This window comes from Marmota monax, unplaced genomic scaffold (genome assembly GCF_021218885.2).
Source record: "Marmota monax isolate L192 unplaced genomic scaffold, Marmota_monax_Labrador192_F-V1.1 WCK01_AAM20220418_F8-fsc00096, whole genome shotgun sequence".
Classification (NCBI taxonomy): Eukaryota; Metazoa; Chordata; class Mammalia; order Rodentia; family Sciuridae; genus Marmota; species Marmota monax.
In genome coordinates this window covers 6,591,420-6,608,572 of record NW_026695236.1, presented here as the reverse complement: position 1 = coordinate 6,608,572, position 17,153 = coordinate 6,591,420, and the positions used below count along the sequence as shown (strand labels likewise).

Sequence of the window (17,153 nt, the reverse complement as noted above, 5' to 3'; positions counted from 1 at the left end):
GGTCCAAAACTTACTCCCTCTCCCATGTGCCTGTGTCATCTATGAGTGGTGGCAAGTGGGATCTCTCAAAGAGGACAATTGGATGTGTTACTTCCTCATTTAATCTTAGTGCTTCTCACTTCCTTTAGGTTAGTATCATTTAAAACATTTCCTCAAAGTCCTTGGGTACACCTTGACCATTTATCCCTCTATTCTTGCTTCTTCTGCTCCCTTCTAAATTCTTATTTGTATTTCCCTTTTTGCTCTAAGCTTTGTCTCACCTCTGCCTGGAATGATTTCTCCTCTTGTGGGTTTGGTAAACTCCTCCTAAGCCTTGCCTTAAAGATCAGGTAGATAGTTTGAATCATACTATGACACTTAACCCTTTTCAGTTTTCCTTTGATTTTTCTCCTTTTAGTTTTCGTCACCTAAGACAAACCAATTAAACTTCATAACCTTGAACAATTATGTGTTCCCAGCTCAGCCTCCTACCTTCTCTGTGATGCCCATGTCATTTTCCCAGACAGAGTGTTTTCCCCTCCAATCCCTCTTTGAGCACTCCTGTCTTTCCTGGGTCATTGCTGTGTCCTTTCCAGACCGTAAGCAACATGAGGAGGACAAGTACTTGTGTCTCTAGAACCCAACATGAGGTTTGAATAAAGCAGTAACTTAAGAACCTGTCCAGAGTCCACTGCAACCACCACCTCAATTATGTAATATATATATATATATATATATATAATATATAATTGTAGATATGTTAGGTATACATATTATATATAATTATATATAAATATATATCATTAAATATTTATTATATATATAAAATCCTGAGCCTTCAGGGCCTTGCTGTAACCCTCAAATTCCTCTTCCTCCTCCCTCTCTACCTTATCTTTTTTTGAACAGCACATGCTCCATCAGCATTCCTGGATGCAAGAATGAATGTTTGGATTGCCCAAATGATTCAGAGCTCCTGAGCTCCTATGCAGACCAGTTGCTAAATGTGTCCATTCCTTATCTTTCAAACGAAAACATGAGAAAACTAAAGTACAGTTTTTGCAGGTATCTTAGATTGGTCCATCCTTTGCCTTCCCATAGTAGGATGTTGCCCTGGGGAAGTTCTTAACTGTAGGAGAGTCCCTTAACTTTTTAATCTTCTAGTTTCCTCCCAAGCTAAAGGGAAAGACCTGCTATTAGGCTGCTAGGTGCTGTGCATAAAAACCTCATTTTATTGTTATCTTCTTTCCCGTTTTTGAAGATAAGGAAACTGAAAGGTTCAGCAAGGTTAAGTAATTTTCCCAAGTTCTCTTAATTTATAAAGGGCTTAGCTGAAGTTTGGCCTTAGGCTTTTTGACTTTTCAAATCAATCTTTTCCCTACTGCATCAATAATATTGTTGTAGTCTTGAGTTGTAGTGAGATAATAATGAGAATGTTTTGGAGTGTGTAAAGCACTATACAGATATTAAAGTTTTTAAAAAATCCATCATTTTGTCACAACATTCAATATTATTCTCAAAGCAGAATTAAGAGATAGGGGAAAATGCCTTATTTTAAAACAGCAATAACAACAACAAACTCAGCAGACAAAACAAATCAGAATGTGACCTATAGCATTTAATATCTTTCACTTAATCCTTTGCAAATGCTCAGAATTAATCCCATATTCACAAAATATTGTTGCAACTAGAAGAGACCTAAATGGACAGATACTATAATATTTTCATTTATTGAATCTAAAACTGAAATGCAAATGGGGTAGATCATGTGGCAAAATCCAGGACTGGAGCCAGGGGGTTTTGACTCTGAATCTCAGCCCTTCACATGGCACCATCTTAAAGGACCCAATGTAGAAGACTAGAAAGGAAATGAGATGTGCCCTGTCACGGCTCAGTTGTACTGTGGAGTGCCCTTTGCTGTGCACTTTACTTACAGAGGACTGAGAAGATCTCCTAATTTTTAGAAATGTACGTGGGTGTTCTTAATCCTTCCTTACCAAGGGCAATTATCTCTCGAAATTGAGTTATTGCTTATGAAAATATCTTGATTCTTAGTAAGAAAGAGACTTGAATTGTTTTGTACTGCAGCAAACGAAGTAGACAGGTTGGAATGGTACATTTCATCTCCAAGGGAGAGGAGCTCAGTGTTTGATTTAGATGTTTCTGGTTTCCTTATTATTCTTCTCCTACTCAGAAAGACTGCCTGAGCTAATTTCCTTCTAAATAAAGTCTTTCTAATCAGATTTTCTACCCTATATGGATCTCATAAGATACTGATCCTTATCCTGAAAATTAAAACTATTTTCCCTGTATTTTAATGTGTAGCAGAGATAACAGCCTAGAAAGCCTTAAAGCCAAAGAAAGAATGACAGTTGATTCATTTGAATTTGTTACGGCAGACAACTATAGAAAGTCTACTGTCGTGTACTGATTATGGAAATGGTGCAAAGGGACAGAGACAGGAGCCTCTGACTAAGAACTAAGGATTTGAGGTTAGGATAAGGGTCATGTCTCAGTAATGATACCACTGGCATTGTTATTTTAGCCAAGTTCTTTGGCTGCCCTGAACTGCAGTTTATTCTTTTAAATTGTGAAGATAGTATCAATCTCAGAGGATCATTGTGAGGAGAAGAAGTGAAAGTGACTAATATTTAAAGTAACTGTGTGCCTGGCATACTGTTAAGTCCTTTGCATGCATTATCTTATTTAGCCATCACAACAACCTCATTAGGAAAGTATAATTGTGAACTTCATTTTGCGCATTGGGAAATTAAGGCTTAGGTTAATTAGCCTACAAATTACCAGTGAAGATGGGACTTACACTTTAATCTGCTTGACTCCAGAGCCTGTGCTTTTTCTGAACCACCGTGCAGAAAGTTTATATTTATGCTTTTGCTTGTTTCTGTATCCACTTCTATCTAAATGTATGTCCATATCCACACATGTCTGACTCACTGTTATCTACAGGTTGTGTTTGCCATAGTATCTGCTACATAAGTAATTCAGAAGTCAATATAATGTATATACTAACAGCCACATTGATAAGTGTTGTAAGAGGTCAGAGGAAAGTGAGACCACGTTGGACTTTTGTAGGCTTTAAGGAAGAGAAAGACCTAATGCTGAGCATTGAAGGGTGGTGTGACTGGCACTGTTGCTGCTCTATCAGGCACTCTCCCTCTACTTTCTTTGTAACTGGATGTCCTGAATGAGGTTTATTAGCCTCCTTTGCAGCTAAGAGAGATAGCTCAATGTGACTAAGTTTGGCAGGGATACATTATATAGTAATTTCAGGAAGTTGTTAATGGAAAGAATATGCTACTCTTTTTAATTTTTCCTTTAGTAATACTTGACAATAAAAATGTATTCTGACATATTTATTATACATACATGGAGTATAACTTCCCATTTTTGTGGTTGTACATGTTGTGGAGTTACACTGATTATGTATTCATCTATGAACATAGGAAAGTTACGCCTGATTCATGCTACTGTCTTTCCCATTCCCTTTCCCCTTCCCTTCCCCCCAATCCTTCCTGTCCAATCTGGTGACCCCCTACTTCTCGTTCCCCCTGGCCTATTGTGAGTCAGCATCCACATATCAGAGAGAACATTGTTTTTTTTTGGCGAATGGATTATTTCACCTAGCATGATAGCCTCCAGTTCCATTCATTTCCCTGCAAATGCCATGATTTTGTTCTTCTTTATGGCTAAGTAATATTCCATTGTGTATATACCACATTTTCTTTATCCATTCATCTATTGAAGGGCACCTAGGTTGGTTCCATAGCTTAGCTATTGTAAACTGAGTTGCTATAAACAATGATGTGGCTGTGTCACTGTGGTATGCTTTTTTTAAGTCTTTGGGGTATATGCCACGGAATAGGATAACTGGGTCAAATGGTGGTTCCATTCCAGGTTTTCTAAGGAATCTCCATACTGCTTTCCAGAGTGGTTGCACCAATTTGTAGTCCCACCAGCAAGATATAAAAGTACATTTTTCCCCACATCCTGACCAACATTTATTGTTACCTGTATTCTTAATAATTGCCATTCTGACAGGAGTGAGATGAAATCTCGGTGTAGTTTTACTTTGCATTTCTCTAATTTCTAGAGATGGTGAACACTTTTTTCATATATTTGTTGACAGATAAAGCATACACTCCTCTTGATTCCTTCTTCTTTCTGATTTGCTGCTGGGAACTTAGGCCATCACAGGAATTCAAGCAATGTCCTAGGCCTGAAGATGAGGACCACATCATAAGGATGACAGAGGGGAGAGCTGGTTGGGGCTGAGTCCTGATCATTCTGAAATTTTCATGCTAGCCATGGGCTACCTGCCACTGGAACTTTGTTATGTGAAAGTAAAATAAGGTCCAATCTTTAAGTTGTTTTTACTTTAGGTCAGATGCCACCGAAAAGCCATGTAAATGGGAATGTTTGGATTTGATAAGTGATTGTGAGCAAGGTAAAGAGAAACTGTGGTTTTGCTGTTATTTACAGGTCTAGTTTTCTTGTGGAAGAGATTTTAAGCCTTAACTAAAATGGTAGTTGGGCTTTGGTATCAGGCATATCTGAGTTGAAATTCAGCTGCTACCAGCTCATGACTATGTTATCTTAGGTAAGTCCCTCCACTTGCTGAGTCCAGTTTCCTAATTTGTAAAGTGGGGACAGCACTACCTACTCCATGGTGTTGTTATGAGGAGGGAAGACAATATTTAAACTAAGGAGAGACCTTTAACTTTGCAGCCTCTTGGACAATTTGTCTCAATAAATGGTGGCTGTTAGCATTATAATATATCCACTGGCCATGCCTTCTGTGACTAGAGATGGTTAATATTTTAGTATTTGAAAATTGGAATTATAATGGGAAGATCTAGAATTACTTCTTCTTTAATTATTTACTTGCTACTTAGCTTCAGGTAAGTCACCTTTCTTGAGTCTTAGTGACCTCATTGGTTAAACGGGCATGATAACCTATACCCTGCTTCCCATGGATCTTTGGTGAGACTTTAAAGAACTAAAGGGGAGAAGGTAAAGCTTTGGGAGGGTATGTTCATCTCTACAATAGTTCTGTGTCCTTGATTTCTGCCAGTTCCTGGTATATTCTGTCTCCTATGTTCAATTGGATACTGCCACCATCTTTAGTCTTCAATTATCTTTCAGGTCAAGAGGTTGGTCAGCTGGTACAGTCCTGACGCCTGCTCAGTAGTAGGAATCCCAAATCCAAGCATATAGTTCTAAGGCCTACTGGTGTAGGATTGAATTATGAGGCAAGAACTCTCTGTGGTTAAGAACACAGGTTTTGAAAACAACTTTGAATTTGAATGCACTGCCACTCAAAAAATTCTGTTAGAAATTTGTGACCTAAGGAAAGCCTCTTAAATTCTCTGTCCAGAGCTCCAGTTTCCTCATCTATGCATATGGGATCATAACAGTCACTTTCCTCTTTTGACATGAGAACCCTATGAGTTCCTGTTAGATGAAGCTTGCTACAAATGTCATGTGTTATTTCCTGGTTTCCTCCCTTGAGTCAGCTTTTATTGGGACCCAGTCTCATATTTACCAAGAGTTAACCTGCACATTCAGTAGTAATTGGCACATAGAGAAAAAGGTTTCCAGGAGGAATGCTGTTCCTATAGCAACCATTTTTGGTTCTCTCAGAAATAGGTCTGGAATGGAGGAATCAACTAAGGGAGGGGGGATTTAAAAATCAAATAATTCATCTCTTGGTGGCCATTGGGAGCAGGGAGAGTCTGGTGCATTGTGCATTCAGGATGAAATTTTACATGTCTGGGCCAACAGAACTTGTGGTTGTCATAGAAACTGCTTGGCATTTACTAGCTCTAGAAGCTACCCTTCTATCTATGTAATATGGGAGGGGCTAGAAGAAACCTTAAAGTTCATGGAGTAAGAATGGGAGAATTCATGTCAAAAGAGGGAGAGGGTTTGCCAAAGAAATTCAGTTCTTTAGGTTCTATAAATGCCAAGCTAGTCTGGTGACTTATTATAAGCTTGTTATTTTGACAGACATTTGTTGAGAACTCCTGTGGGAAGCCTTCTCTAGGTATGAAGGATGCTGAGATAAAAGACATAAGGTCCGGATCCAAGGTGGCGGGCTAGAGGGAGGCAGCATTCTGTGTTGCTCCGTGACCTGGGACTCAAGTAGTGAGAATACTGCTTCTCTGCGAGCTATATTCCTGCTTCCTCACAGGATTCATGGCCACCATGCCCATCTAGGGCTCCAGGCCTCAGCATCAGAGTAGGTCTCCCAAATACTGGCCCACACAGGGTACCCGAGCATCAACACCTGTGCAGAACTTTCTGCCACCCACCGGAGCAAATAGGTGACCACGCAGGACACCGGGCAGCTTCCCACACACAATAACTCTGGCCGCCATTCCTCTGTGAACTCCCATCTACCAACATGGGGCTCCCCTGGTCGCCGCCATCTTGGGACCCTGCAGCAGCTCAGATAATCCCCTATGCGCAGTGGCCTGCCTGCACCCAAGAACTTCACACAGGCTCTGAAGGACAGCCACACACTGCATGCCACAGAGCTGTCTATGAACTCATTGTCCTACACCATTGCTTGGACCCGATAGTCCACCGCTGAAAGCAGGCGCCTCCATCTTGGGTCACATTCATTACCATCTTCAGTGGGGGGCAACTCCCAGTTTGGAACTTTGGCTGGCCAGGCACCTAGCTTCTAATTCCCCCCTCTCCCCAGCAGCCACTACCGCGGCACAGTGATATCCTGGTTACTTTCACTATTCTGAGGGTGGAGATACCAGCAAATAACAAACGACCCCATCTATTGGATGAGAAGGGAAGCAGGAAAGATACAAATTTCCAACTAAAACAATCCTCTTTCTTCCTTCAAAAATTTTTTTCCCCTCTCCCTCTCTATTCTCCTTCCCTCATATCCCTAACATGTGAAACAAAGTACTTTGCATGAGTTAGGATTTTGAGGACAGGGACATCTGAATAGTATATTACAGCTGTGTTGTATATATTCTTTTTTTTTTCCTTCTTACATCATGCCAATTTCTACTACTTTAACATTTTTAATTTTTCTTAATATATATGTGTGTTTGTTTTATGAACTCAACTGTCTTCTCACTTACTTGTCTACACAAAGTTACTTCCTCTCTCCTCTCCAGTTACTAATCTTCTTCTTTAGAGTCCTCTTTCACACTTCCTAAGACACAACTCTACATCCTCACTTCCTACCTCCTCAGCATATCATCCTACACCTCACCCCCAGTTCTTTGTCCACCATCAGAAACTGTAAACCTTTTTACAAACCTATTGATTATATTGTAGATAATAATTGAATTCACCATTCTGTACATTGTGACTGTAAATGTCTTAATAGGAATTAATTGTTTTAAGGCTATTGTTTATATTGGGATCTGTTAACATTGTCCTTCACCTCAATGGAGAGGTATTGGAACCCTACAGGGACACTATAAGCTTATCGGGTAAAAATGGTAATGCCTTGGATTCACAGTGCTAGAAGGGAAGACACACAAGCAACATAAAAAGATAAGGGAGGAAAGTGTGGAAATCAAGATACCATATTATTAGAATTTATGGCCAGCACAGCAGAAGAAATTACAGAGAAGGAGTTCAGGATGTACATAATTAGAATGTTCTATGAATTAAAGGATGATATAAGAGAGCAAATATAGGCAGCAAAAGATCATTTTGACAAAGAGCTACATAAACAAATACAGGAAGCAAAACATTACTTTAATAGGGAGATAGAGGTTCTTAAAAAAAAAAAACCTAACAGAAATCCTTGAAATGAAACAATAAACCAAATTAAAAGTTCTCAAAAAAATATAAGAAATTATACCCCATCTGATTCAAATGTATGATGTCAAGATCATTGTACTGTCATGAGTAACTAATTAAAACAAATAAAAAAAATTTAAAAATTCAATTGAAAGCATCAACAACATATTAGACCACTTGGAAGACAGGACCTCAGATATATATAATCTTGAAAATAATGTAGACCACACAGTGAAAATGCTAAGAAACCACGAACAGAACATTCAAGAAATATGGGATAGCATAAAAATTCCAAATTTAAGAGTTATTGGGATAGAGGAAGAAATAGAGTTCCAAACCAAAGGAATGAACAATCTATTCAATGAAATAATATCAGAAAATTTTCCAAACATGAAGAATGAATTGGAAAATCAAATCCAAGAAGACTACAGGATGCCAAATAGAAATAGAAAAAGCAATCATGAAATTCATTTGGAAAAAAATAAGAGATCCAGAATAGTTAAAGCATTCCTTAGCAAGAAGAGTGAAGCAGGTGGCATCGCTATACCAGACTTTAAACTATACTACAGAGCAATAGTACAAAATAGAGACCAATGATACAGAATAGAGGACACAGGGACTAACCCATATAATTACAGTTATCTTATATTAGACAAAGACACCCAAACCATACATTGGAGGAAAAAATAGCCTCTTCAACAAATGGCGCTGAGAAAACTGAAAATCCATATGCAACACGATGAAATTAAACCCCTATCTCTCACCATGCACAAAACTCAACTCAAAGTGGATCAAGGACCTAGGTATTAAACCAGAGAACCTGTGTCTAACAGAAGTAAAAGTAGGCCCAAATCTCCATCATATAAGATTAGGCCCCTATTTCCTTAATAAGACTCCTATAGTGCAAGAATTAAAATCAAGAATTAATAAATGGGATGGATTCAAACTAAATAGCTTCTTCTCAGCAAAAGAAATAATCAGTGAGGTGAATAGAGAGCCTACAGAATGGGAGCAAATTTTTACCACATGCATATCAGATAGAGCACTAAAGTCAAAAAGCTAAACACCAAAAAAAAAAAAAAGAAAGAAAGAAAGAAAGAAAGAATTAACCCAATCAATAAATGGGTCAAGGAACTGAACCAACACTTCTCAGAAGGTGATATACAATCAATCAACAAATATATGAATAAATGTTCAACATCTCTAGCAGTTAGAGAAATGCATATCAAAACTACTCTAAGATTTCATCTCACTCCAATCAGAATGGCAGCTATTAAGAATACAAACAAAATAAATGTTGGCAAGCATATGGGGAAAAAGGCACACTCAGACATTGCTGGTGGGACTGAAATAGGGTGCAACCAATGTGGAAAGCAGCATGGAGATTCCTTGGAAAACTGAGAATGGAACCACCTTTTGACCCAGCTATCCCACTTCTGGGTCTATACCCAAAGGACTTAAAAACAGCATACTACAGGGACACAGCCACATCAATATTTATAGCAGCACAATTCATAATAGTTAAACTGTGGAACCAATGTAGATGCCCTTCAGTAGATGAATGGATAAAGAACATGTGATGTATATACACAATGGAATATTACTCAGCATTAAAAGAGAATAAAATCATGGCATTTTCAGGTAAATGGATGGCATTGGAGAATATAATGCTAAGTGAATTTAGCCAATCCCCAAAAACCAAATGCTGAATATTTTCTCTGATATAAGGTGGCTGATTCATAGTGGGGTTGGAAGGGGTAACATGGGAAGATTAGAGGAACTCTAGATAGGGCAAAGGGGAGGGAGGGAAAGAGAGGGGGCATAGGGGTAAAAAAGATGGTGTAATGAGATGGACATCATTACCCTAAGTACATGTATGAAGACACGATTGTTGTGAGTTTACTTTGTATTCAACCAGAGATATGAAAAATTGTGCTCTATATCTGTAATATAAATTATAATGCATTCTGCTGTCACATATAACAAATTAGAATAAAAAAATTTTTTAAAAAGAAATAAGGTTCTTACTATGAGGGTCAAGATCTAACAGTGGAGAGAGACCTAGGCCATATTTTAGCTCTGATAGGGGCACAATGGAAGCAGATGGCAAAAGCTTCTAAACAGCCTGGATAGCCTGAAGAGCTAAAGTAGAAATTAGCCAGATAAAAGAGGGATGGCAGTAGGACACACCACACAAATGGAATAGCATGCATGAAGACCCAGAGGGAGAAGAGAGAAAGCTGGATGCTGATCCTAGAATTTAGAATAGTTCTGCCTGGCTGGAAAATACATGAGGTGGAGGAGCAGCCACAGATATATCTAGAAATGAAGTCAACAAGACTCAGATCACAGAGGCCTTAAAAGTCTGGAAAAGGGATCACCTCTTCATTCTTTGGGCAATGGAATGACGCTTTAATGTCTTTGCTTTAGATATTTTCTCCATAAAGACCATATTTTTCTTAAACCTGAAGCTATTTTTAAATATCTATATGTTTAATAGCTATAGATAAAGCAAATATGGCCAAATATTAACAATTGTCAATATTTTTTTTTTTACATATCTGGTAGGCAAGCAGATGTTCATAATGGTACTGTGTGGGGGGGTAACTTTCCTTTACGTAGGAGTTCTTCTTAGATAAACATTTTCAGATAAAAATGATTGGGGAGTTGCTTCATTCTGGCTTTGAATTTCTTGGGCAGTTTGGACAGTCAATGCACAGGGATTCTGTGCCTACTTTCTACAAAGGATATGGCCAGTTTACCTGAGTTACCTCCAACAATCTCAGAATGCCCAGCCTCTCAATCCAGTAAGTGTCCTGCTCCATGTAACATTTATCTCTCTGTTCTAGGAATAAGGACTCAAACAACAAATAAGTTGTGATTCCTGTGCTCCTGAGTCTAGGAGAGGTCATGAAGTAAATGGATCATTGGAAGTGATCATTGGAAGTACAGCGAAGTGACACAGAGAAGGTTGAAGCTGCTGTTGGAGCACGTGGGAAGCGTTAGGAAGACTGTGTCAATCAAAGCAAAAACCCTTTTCCCTTCCTGTGATCTTTGCCAAAGAGATGCGGGGTGACTGGAGAAAGGACACTTGACCTTCATGTGTCATGGTAATAACCAAAAATTGAAAGTGGAGAGATGGTTCTGAAATTTCTGAGCCTAAATTAGTGGGACATAGGTTATGAAATGAGGAACTATGCATCTGACTGATAGCCCTTCAAAAACAACAAAAACTAACAGCAAATTAGACTCTCCTTTTTGTCATTTATTTAATGATTTGTTACAGGATACAAATTGTTATGGTGATATAAGATATATCTGAGTTGAGAAGAGACTGTAAAAAATCATCTAGGAGTTTAAAACATATATAATGTTTTTTCCTTGTTTGATTTTTAAAATTCTCAGCAACTGGCTTAACATGACCTGACTGTTCCAAGGTGGCCATTCACCCTTTTAGAGCAAAATAAAAAATTTTTAACTTATCACCAGCTAACAAAACAGAAGCATGGAAGTGGATGAGGGAAAACAATGACTCCATTTCATTTTCCAGCTCTGCTTGGAATTAGCTCTAGTGGCAAAGTTAAGAAATTTTTAAATGAGGGATTTTAAAAAATCAACTTTTTTTCTTATAGTTTAAGAAATCCATTTCCTTAATTTAGAAGAGAAAAAGGAGAAGTCTTAAAAGCCTTGAAAGGCCGTATAGATTCAGCTAATTCTGTAAACATTCTTTGCTCAAAGAGACACAGACGTTGTTAAGAAGATGAAAAGACATAGCAATTCAGTAGCACAGATAGAGCATGAGGTTCGTAAATTAAATAGGCAGAATACAAGCCAAATTATTAAGGAAACCCTTTGAAGAGAAGTACTAAATCGACAAATGCCATTTCCATAACTATCAAAATTTTGAAAAGAAGGAAAGTAAAACGGAAAGATGAGTTTCACAAAGTGAGAAAGAGCATCTCGTGGGGGATGTCAGTGGTGCTGGCTTAGCCTCTTAATGTATGTGCTGCTGCTGTGTCTCTACCTGGGTCGGCAACCTGCATTTGAAGGCACAGCTGTGTTGAAAAGACAGCTTCATTACTTAGGAAAGGAAACTGTCCTTGTAACAACCCTGGTGGATCCCTCCCTATCCATTATTCTTTAACAACTAGCTCAAGGTCAACAAATGAATAGTTCACTGAGGCTAATTGTGCAATAAGTGCAAGAGGCAACATGTTGGTGGGATTCCCTGTCCCATCCTCACTGCCCGCCCAGAGACCCCCTTGCTCAGCCAGATGCTCTGGGGTCATGGGTATCCGCAGAAGACTAACTAGAATGAATAAGGACATCACATCCCAGGCTGACCTTCAGGTTTACCACAGGGCACTCTTAAGAATTTCCTTATATTACTGTCTCTGTTGATCCTGCTTTCCCCCATCCTTACCCAAAACAAAGAATGGCAGTATCTGCAGGTTCTGTCACACTCAAGACCTGAAGCTATATCAGTCCAGGCTGCAATAACAAAAATCTTCAATTAGAAACAAAAAGAAGCAGGGGATCTCTGGAACTGGTCCTTTTGCCCAGACCAGTACCTATCCAGTAGCATGGAGTGAGCCATGGGCACCTATGTAGTTCTATTTGTGTGGTGGGCAGGGCAACACCATAGGGTCAGATCAGTTACTACAAAGCACCGAAACTATACAAATACCCCATTGCTCAGAACCCATACTGGTCAAATGTTATGGCTGATATGGATTTCATCTGGGGCTCTGAAGTGAGAGCTAATCAGATGATCTCATCCTCTAAGCAGCCCTCTTCCTCTTCCTCCTCCTCCCCCTCCTCCTCCTCCTCCTCCTCCTCCTCTCTCTCCTTCTCCTTCTCCTTCTACTCTAGTACTGGGATTGAAGCCAGGGTCTCATGCTTATCTACCACCAAGCTACTTCTCCAGCACTAAGCCTCCATTCTTTTAATTTTTAAAAAATTGAGATTAAAATCTATGTAGATCAAAATTTTACATAACATAGGATTCACCTTTTTAAGGTATATAATTTGTTAGTTAACATTTTTTTTAAAGAGAGAGAGAGAGAATTTTAATATTTATTTATTTTTTTTAGTTTTCAGCAGACACAACATCTTTGTTTGTATGTGGTGCTGAGGATCGAACCCGGGCCGCACGCATGCCAGGCAAGCGCGCTACCGCTTGAGCTACATCCCCAGCCTTGACAAGGTGGTAGGTACAACCACTACCACTAATCCCAGAACATTTCCATCATCCTCAGAAGGAATTCTGAGTTAGAAATTTCTCCTAACTTTCTCTTTCCTCCATTTCTGATCCTGTGAACCTTTTCTGTCCCTATGAATTTGCCTATTCTGGACATTTCACATAGTAGAATCCATATGTTGCCTTTTTTTGTCTGGCTGAATTCACTTTGCCTGAAGTTTCCAAGTTTCATCTATATTGTTGCAGATGTCAGTACTTCCTCCTTTTATTTGCTTAGTGGTGTTCTACTATAAGAATCTACCGCATTTTATTTTTGTATTCATCAGTTGATGGACTTGAGTTGTTCCCACTCTTTGACTATTATGAATTATGATGCAATGAACATCCTTATAGAAGTTCTTAGGTAGACATACATTTTCAGTCCTCTTAGGTATATGCCTAAGAGTGGAATTGCTATGGAATCATAACTGTGATATAATATCATTTAAATTTTTAGTGAATCCTTATTCTCATTTTCTATTTCTTCCTTATGCACTTGTGTACGTTCATAGCATGAAGATGGTGATAAAATTGGGTCTGAAACCACCAAGACTAGCCTCAGGCCCCACATTGGGTTTGGTTCAGCAAGTTCTCTTGGGAATCAGCCTTGTTTTCTGAAAGCTTTCATAAGTATATTGCAGATGATCATGTTGCCCATAAATTGCCCCTCATAAAAAATAAAAAGGCTTGAAGATAAGGACTGTGTTTGTTCCCATGGAAATACAGCAGCTAAATTTAGCTTTGCACAGAGATGCCCTTGAATGTGTCTGAGGAGGCTTCTCCAGATGTTTTGTTCTACCTCCTCAGAGCAGCAGATGGATCTAGAATATCTTGCTGTCAGTTTCTACATAAAAAGAGCATGGTCACCTGCTTTTCCCTTTTTCCCTCTTTTACTGGCTGCATAGCTGCTGATTATTCAATCTCCCCCATTGTCTCTTCTCTAGACGCCCAGGGTGCAGGCACAGTTAAGGGGGTGGGGGGAACAGGTGCTGATCAGAGAGGATGGTGGGCACAATGGAGTGAACTAGATGAAGACCTTAGGATGAAGCTTGGGAAGCCTGAGAGCAGCTCAGGGTGCAAGTGAGCTTGAATGGTGCTGTCCTTGCACACTTATGGGCTACTAGAGAGCTGCTCACTCTCATGAGTGTTTTTTTCTAAGTTTTTAATTAAAATTATAATACTTAAGAAAATACAGAAAGAAACAAATAAAAATAAAAAGTTATGCAACTTGAGAGATAAATGTGGCTACATTTTTTTTTCCAGGTGCATGTTCTTTTGCTCTAAGAAAACAGGATTTTTCTGTAATGCTCTATGAAATTTGTATTCTGCTTATTTTGTTCTTAGAAATCCCCTATGCCATTTAATATCATTCAAAACCGCAATTTAATGGTATGTAGCTGCAATTTTGTGTTGGCCATGTAGAGAGTCACTAAAGACTTAACTTTCTCATCCCTGACAGGGCCTGTTAATCTTCCTCCATTATAGCTTTCAGAAATAAAATTTCAATCTCTTTGTTTTTAGAGGGAAAACAAACAAAGGAAACTCATTAGGTTTCATGCAATGGATACAATATGCTGGAGGTATGTTTCCCCTGCAGGAACCACCTCGAGTGGCTTTGCTGGACAGTCCTGGACTGACTTCAGTCTCTGTTGCCTGCCATCCCTCCCACAGTCCTTTGTCTGCCCTTCTGGAAGCCAGAGAAGAAAGGGAACTTGAGTCTCTTCTAGAAAACTCTATTCCCTTAACTAGGTAACTTCAAGGAAAACATTAGTATTCTTATTTAAAACAGTTCTGGCTGAACTAAGAACTGCTCTTCAAAGTGGCCCCTGCCCTCACCCATTGGCTAACCTGGGGCAGAGCTCTAGTCGCTCTGCAGTGCCAGTGTGTTGGGACATAGCTATTAAAGTGGGAAAGCTCCCAACGTATCTTCTCTGCCTTTGAGCAGGAGTCTACCTGCCATACCAATTCTGGGACTTTCTCATGGAGAATCTGAAGAAAAGTGGAAAATTCCAACAGGTGTGTGGTGAGGAGGTCCTGAGAAATTGGAGGAAGGGTTAAAAAAAATTAAAAGGCCCAGCTCCCAAACAGAAGGGTAGTAGATAGAAAAGAAAAGAATGGAAGGGTATTTAAAAAAAAAATTATGGGGCTTTAAGTTTGTGTTCCCCTTGTGATGTCTGAGGTATTCAAGTAAGAGACATGAGTTATTTTGAAGTAACTCTTAGTAGCGTGGACTGTGTTTCTTTACAACATATTGCTAGGAGTAAACCAGTGAGATGTAATAAATGCCATACTGACAAAGAGGAGAGCAGGAAGTCCATTACCAGACAAAGTGTAGAGTCTAAAGGCAGGTGAGATTTGGGATTGGTTTCTTCAATACTGTTCGGGTGTCTGGGAGAAAGATAAGAACATTGTCAGGGCCAGGGTACCCAACACTTAGAGTCCCCCATTGGTTGGATTACAGGTATGGCTGTATTTGCTGGTTAGTGAAGGGCTAAGTGATATGACCATCAGTGTCATTGTGGCTCGACCCATGGCCTCACTGTCATGACTTCGTTATCTAAGTGAGCCTTTTTCCTAGCACAATAATAATCGGAATCGGCATTGACAACTCAGTGAATATGGCAATACTGTCGGGGATGTGATATTGAAGCAATCTGGACCAGGCAATACAGGAAATGGTGATGGAAGTGGGATGTGATGACTTCAGAGGTGAAAAACACTTCTGATGTGTCTCCAGAAAATGAATGTATGCCCCTCTGAAGTAACCTGACATATTGGAAACACTTGAGGACAGGCCCAGTGAAACATCAAAGGTGGGCGTTTCCAATGTCAGCACAGCCGATGGTTTGATGAACTCAAGAAGAAAGACAGTTGATGTAAAATTAGAATTTGTGGAAGTTACAAGTCTCTGTCTCTTGACCTATTTGATTTCTAGATACCAGAAGTAAATTCAACTGTCATAAAGTCCCCTAATGTAACTATAATTTAATTTTATTCAGCATGTCTTTCTCTCTGGTACTGGGAACCAAATAGCTCTCTAGTGCCAGTGGCTCTATTCATTGATTGTGTCAAGGGACAAATGATACATACTATGGTGGGAATTAAGAAGAGAAAAGACTGATGTGGCATGCAGAGAACTGGCCACTCAGTTTATACAGATGTGGTATTGTTTGTTTAATTATGCTCCTGTTTTCAAAGGATTTTGGTTGTTTCCAATTTGGAACATTTTTATATATAAATCTTAGCATGAGCTTTAGAGACTACAGTTTAAAGGCTGGTTCTCATAGCTTGCCAAATTTGACTTTTACAATAACCTCATTAAGTAGGGGTGATTATTATTTTTATTATGCAGGGAAGGAAACAGGTGCAAACAGAGGCAGTACTTTCAAGGTCACATGGCTAACAGGTGCTGGGTTGGAGAGACTATGTGGTTTGGTCTAATTCCAAAGATTGCATGCACATTATTTTATCATAGATACCAGAATTCCCCTTGTATAAGAAGGGGCACATGTATAAGTAGTTTATTAAATAAGCTGGATTCCATAAGGGTAAAAGAATAAAATAGGGTTGGGGATGTGGCTCAAGCCGTAGCGCGCTCGCCTGGCATGCGTGCGGCCCGGGTTCGATCCTCAGCACCACATACAAACAAAGATGTTGTGTCCGCCGAAAACCAAAAAAAAAAAAATAAATATTAAAATTCTTTCTCTCTCTCTCTCTTAAAAAAAAAAGAATAAAATAGCTTATTTTCCTCAACAACTGATAACTAAGTATATCTTAAAGCTCTCCTGGTTGCACTCAGGTTTTAGAAAGCCCAGCCCAGGACACTTAAAATCTGTATTATTTATCCAATTAAAAAATTTTTTATATTAGAAGATCAGAAGCCCAGCTGAGAAAGGACGAACTGGAGCTGCTTCTCCTTTCTGTCTTTCCTTCCTCTCATAGCTGTAGCAGGCGAGGGCTAGTGCACGGGGAAGGTAAAAAGCATTTTTATGTGGCTAGTACACTTGTAATTTAATATTGGAGTCCATTTGGTGTTGGATGCTCAGCCTCTGCTTCTTGGGAGCACATAGTGAGAAGGCAGCCATCTACAAACCAGGACGCAGGCCCTCACCAGGAACCAAAAAAGCCTTTATTTGTGCGA

The 17,153-nt window shown here is 39.2% G+C and overlaps 1 protein-coding gene and 1 long non-coding RNA gene across 2 annotated transcripts in view; one reads left to right on the top strand and one right to left on the bottom strand.

Annotated features, from left to right (window-relative positions):
* LOC124089395 (uncharacterized) overlaps nucleotides 1-11,638 on the top strand; it is a 33,333-nt gene extending 21,695 nt beyond the window's left edge. Inside the window, exon 3 of the long non-coding RNA XR_006850728.2 lies at nucleotides 10,623-11,638. This is a non-coding gene — a long non-coding RNA (uncharacterized LOC124089395). The remainder of the gene's footprint in view (nucleotides 1-10,622) is intronic.
* The window catches only part of Ccdc90b (coiled-coil domain containing 90B), a 180,013-nt gene that overhangs the window by 144,624 nt on the left and 18,236 nt on the right, over nucleotides 1-17,153 (bottom strand). The gene's annotated exons all lie outside the window — the stretch shown is intronic.